Here is a 5,687-nt window from a genome sequence, read left to right as displayed (position 1 = left end):
CCTAGCCAAAATTGCATGCGGCTAATTCGCTTGCGAATTGCGCAATCACGTTGTAAATAAATTAGTTAGTCTGCGAGATCAGACCCTACACATCGACGCCCCTTAGACAGTTAGATATACATGTGTAAGTCATTCCACACCACACCCCCCCCCCACACACACACACACACATGGTAAGCTACTCTCTTAAAGGACAAGTCCACCCAAAAAAAAATTGATTTAAATAAGAAAAGAAAATCACTGAAAACTTCATCTAAATCAGATGTAAAATAAGAAAGCTGTGACATTTTATAAAGTTTCGCTTAATTTCACAAAACAGGTATATGCACATCGATCCTGGCAATAGATGCAAATGACCAGACTGGTGACATCATCGACTTGATAAAATGAAAAAAATTATCATTCAAACAATAAAAAATAACAAAAGAAATAGTGAGTAGTGGACACCATCAATTGTCTCATTGCTTATATGCTAAGATTTGCATATATAACTGTTTTGGAAAAATGAGCGAAACTTTAAAATGCATGCCTTTCTTACCGGTATCTTATTTTTAACTGGGCGTTGTGGCGTGCGCCTGTAATCCAAGCTGTGTGGAATTGATGCAGAGGTTCGTTCGAGCCCTGGGGAGTGTTTCATCAACATTTTCATCCGACAATTATAGTCGTCAGATCTGACATCTTTCTCTGATGTTGATTGGCTGAGAGGTATACTGTTTCTATGGTGAGTGTCGGATAAAATGGGACTTGTCGGATAAAACGTCCTTTCATGAAACGCCCCCCTGGTCACGTCTTTCGGATGGTGACGTGAAAGGTCGGTCCAGACGTAAATAATCTGATTGATACACGTCTGACACAACTCAAATACACACACACACACACACACAGAAATTTTTAGTGTTAGACTTGTTTGATTTTTCTCTTTAAAATTCAGGGGTGGACTTAACCATTGAGGTCTGTGACTTCCTAGAGCCTTCAAAGATAAGATTTCGTTCCTTTAATTCTCTGCAAGTAAGCAAATTTCCCAATCTGGAAAAAATCGTTTTGAAATGTAAAGCACCTCTTTTTGGGGGGGTCATATTCATGACGATTTGTAGATAACTGTTTTCACAAAATATCTATAAATTTTGAAATTCAATAACTTTGTTATTTGTTATCTGATTTTGATGAAATTTTCAGCATTTTGCTTTGTGAAATTTACTCTATTTATCAATAAATGAATATTTTCAGCCTTTTAATGCGTATATAGGCTTTTTTATGTCAATAATTTGGGTGTTTTTCATACAGATACTTTGGAAATTAGTTACTGAAAACCACAGGTAAAGATAAATCATTTTCACACTGACTTACAAAATGAATCGCCATACGATTATAGTTTTATTCAGTGTACGCTATTGATAATAATAAAATATAATTATTTACCTTGGTGCAAAATTTCAAATGTGTACAAGCAAGGAACTGCAATAATAAAAAAAAAAAACAGTATAAGTTAAAGGCTTTGATTAATAATGAATCGGATTTAACAGAATATAAGGTCTTTAGTCATTGTTTGTTTGGTTTTGTTATTGACTGTTTGAAGAATTTCTTTCATTTCAAGTATTTCAGCAACACAAATTACAAAGAATCTTTAGGAGAAGAAAACATAATGAAATGAAAAGTAACCTCTAACTTGAAAACAAGTTTGTAATCAAAGGTTCCCCATAATGATGTGAATATCAAGCACTGAAACTAGTTATTCCCGCAAACTTACGAAAAGAGGGAGATTAAAGGAGAATGAAACCATTGGAACAAGATAGCTTGTGTGAAAACAGAAAAATCAAAGAAACAGATCATCAAAAGTTTGAGAAAAATTGGACAAATAATGAGAAAGTTATGAGCATTTGAATATTGTGATCACTATTCTATGGAGATCCTCACATTGGCAATGCGACAAAGATGTGTGATGTCACTTGTGAACAACTCTCCCCTTTATACCTCAGTATATATATTTCACTTGAATTGCCTCTTTTATCACATCTATCCATAGATCATGTGTTCTTTCTACAGTATATATTTCACTTGATAGCCCCACCGTCAATTCTAAAGTTAGCAGATATCCTGAAAGTGACGGTCTCTACGTACGAATTTGAAATATTTTCTTCGTGGATGTGTTTTTTAATCCATATGATTACAATACAAGCTTTTGTTGTTTAGGACCTTTGCAATAATGGACCTCTGTATATTTTCAGGAAATTAAAAATGATCAATAAGCCGATTTTCTTTGTGTCAAGAGGAACATACTGACGAAGTGATCAATGATCAAAATAAGTTACAAATCTGGGGCTCGTTTCATAAAGGACTTGCAATTATTGTAACTTTGCCATAATGGCAACTACCATGGTAACAGGGCTCAGCCAATCATAATCAAGTTTTCCAGTAGTTGCCATAATGACAAATTTACAACATTTGCAACTCTTTATGAAACGGGCCCCTGACATAGGCGTCGGAAGCCGATCCCCCCTAAATTTTACGTTGATAACCTTTTTTTTTCTTTTTTGCTTGTCAATTTTGTTTCCTGTGTCCCCCTAAAATTTTTGGTTGATTTTTCTTATGCTTTAAAAAAAAAAATTGGCTTCCGTCGCCAATGGCCCCTGATAATAACCTTCCCCACTTTGCTGCATTTACGAGATCGTTCGGGATCCAACAAAGTACTCTAAATAATATAATATAGAAAATAAAGAGTACGTGATGATGGGCGATATAGAGATGTCAGTCCGATGCTTCCTTGCCTCCTAGCCAATAACAACTCTGACTCTTTGCTCTCATGGCAATATTATAATTTTTCACTTCGGGAAAACACAAGCAAGCAGACATATTACTATTTTCTGGCGTACAGAATCATACTTCAAAGTGGAGTTCATCACTCGAATAGTTTCCATTTGTTGTGTTTCATCTCCGATGTGAAATTTACAGCTCATTATTGGAAGAGGGAAAACGAACTGGGTTTGCAGTATGGCAGGGATACAAGGAGTATACGTATTCATTCTCCTGACAGCGATTCATTTTGTAAGTCAAAATGTGAAAATGATTTATCTTTAACTGTGGTTATCAGCTACTAATTTCCAAAGAATATTGTATACCATTGCACTTTCGTCAAACAAAATTTAATCTTCCTTGAATACCTTATGACTTTCTCGTATAAGCGTTGATGGGGGAGGGGCCGACATGTTTCTCGACTTAATAATAAGTATAATACATTATGGACAGTATATTTTGTGCCATATTTCTCTAGAAATATTCTCCAGATCGACCAGTACGCAAATCGAGCGAATGAGGAAAAATCAAACCCAGTCTACTTCATTTACAAAGTTAAGACGCCGTTCAAAATTCAAAACACCATCTTTTACTTTGTTTTAAATTTTAAACAAACAGCATGCTCCATACTTTAACGATTATATATTAAGTATTAGACTTTGTTGTTTATACTGTGAAATTGATAAACGGTGTTATAATTTTACAATTTAAACAGAGCTTTGACATGTATAGATTTCCAATTACTTGTGACGAAATAATAATAAAAAATGGAACCTTTGTTAGAAAGAAGGATTTGTTTCCATAATAATTAAATTTTGAGAAGTATACCATTCCTTTAAAATTTGAGGCCAGTCGGACCCTTTGACTGTAGCGTATAATGGACGAAAAATGTTGAGGGGGCAGATGGCGAATATATGGGGTAAAATCTCTAAAAAGCTGCGAGCGAGCCCCCCCCCCCCCGGGACTTTCTGAAAGAAAAAAAAATGTGGATAGAACTTCAGACATTATTCAGAACATTAACATATTGACCCTATCCCTTTTCTTGGTTTCTCTTTCTTTTTTTTTTTTGGGGGGGGTATCACTCCCAATGCTCCCAAAAGCCACCCTCCTTTTGCACGCCAATGCACCTTGCCAGAATGAGGATCTTCGCTATAAATACAGCTACTTTTTTTTGCAAATGCAATCTGAGATTATATCAAATCGACAGATCAGACCACAAAAATATTTCGAAAAAATGAGACTTATACAATTTATTCATTTGAAAAATATATACATCTTAAAAGATGTAATTGGATAGAGTCCACGAGGCCGAATGGTAGGACTGTGTACGTTTTTCTATATTAAAATATTTTCTGCTTTACTGTGATATGGTCTATTTCCAATTGGACAAATGCCAATGAACTAACTCGTCTACTATCATTTTGGTCTATCATGCAGTTTGTCCATCCACTCACCATTTCGTCTAATAACCAGTTAATTGGTGCACTAGCTTTAGCCACTATTTGGTCTAATTGGACTTTAGAAGTGTTAATCAGGGTCCGCGGAACCAGGGGGGGGGGGCTTGGGGGCTTCAGCCCCCACTTTTTTCCAAAACCGTGTCCAAACACGTAAAAATGACCATATTATTATTGTGATTTTTAGCAAGGTTAGCCCCCACTTTTGGCTCAGCCCCCCCCCCCTTGAAAACCGTTTCGCGGCCCCTGTTAATTGTGCAAAATAAAGAATGAAAATGAAATAGATTTTAGACTGTTTTATTGTATTTCATGAAATCATAATCTAAATCTAAGCTAATTCCAATAAGCCACACTATATAGGTTTATATTCTTGAGCGCTCACTCAATAAATCTATTCCTGAGGTGATTGTAGATAATAATATGAATTTAACATGATTAGGTTTGAAAATTTGGTCAAACTCTTGTTGATGCATGGCTCAGCTGACAATTGCCGAGTGATTTCTTTTGTACATTCCTACTCAAAATTTTCTTTTATTTGCCATATAGGCTTTTATAGGCCTATATATGGCAATTAATAAAAACTGAAACAGTGGTATCTCTTGACTGATTCAGTTTCTATTCACTTAACCAATTTTAATAAAAGCTAATAAAAAAATGTATTCTTCATTTTCTCGTTCAGATTATCCATTATAGTGGAACGGTCACGTGCGGGGCCCGTATATTGATCAAAAGACGAGTGGTTGCTATTTGTAAATTATTATTATCTTCTCATGCCGCATGGTGAACGCGGAAACTGTATCGGCCTAATTACAATATATCTTTGATAAGTTCCAGCCCTCTAGATTTGGATTAGCTTTATTTGTATGTATATATATCAAGACAATACCCATATCACTTTCGGGAGGGACAGGGGGGGGGCTTGGATTGCTTGTACTAGAGTCCATTAATTCTCCCATTTCAAGAAAGCTATTTTTTAAAGGTTGTTTTATTGTATTCTCTCAAATCAAAATACACAATCACATTCCATAAGCAATTTGTACAAACTATTTGAAACATAATTATAAATCATACAATAAATCCATTTATACATCAAACTTAAAAAATACTAGAAATTAATTCTAATGCGTTTCAGCAATTACAAAATGAAATATTAACAAAATATATGACATGATAAGAGAGAAAAAAGATTTATAAAAAATGTTGTTCCACCCCCCCCCCCCCCCCCCCCGTCCCCAGGTTATAATTATGATAATCGACAATGATCTAAATCATTATAAGGCGATCCTGATATTATGTGAAACAAAATAATTAAAAAAAAATCAAACAATATTCTCGAACTCGAATGATTTGAAAATATTTTGACCGTCAAATTTCAATGCACCTATCTTGCTGAAAGAGGTTTTGAACCTTGAATCTCTGTGATTAGAACAAGATAAGTTTATC

Source organism: Lytechinus variegatus, chromosome 17 (genome assembly GCF_018143015.1).
Source record: "Lytechinus variegatus isolate NC3 chromosome 17, Lvar_3.0, whole genome shotgun sequence".
Classification (NCBI taxonomy): Eukaryota; Metazoa; Echinodermata; class Echinoidea; order Temnopleuroida; family Toxopneustidae; genus Lytechinus; species Lytechinus variegatus.
Note: the sequence above shows the minus strand (reverse complement) of the source record.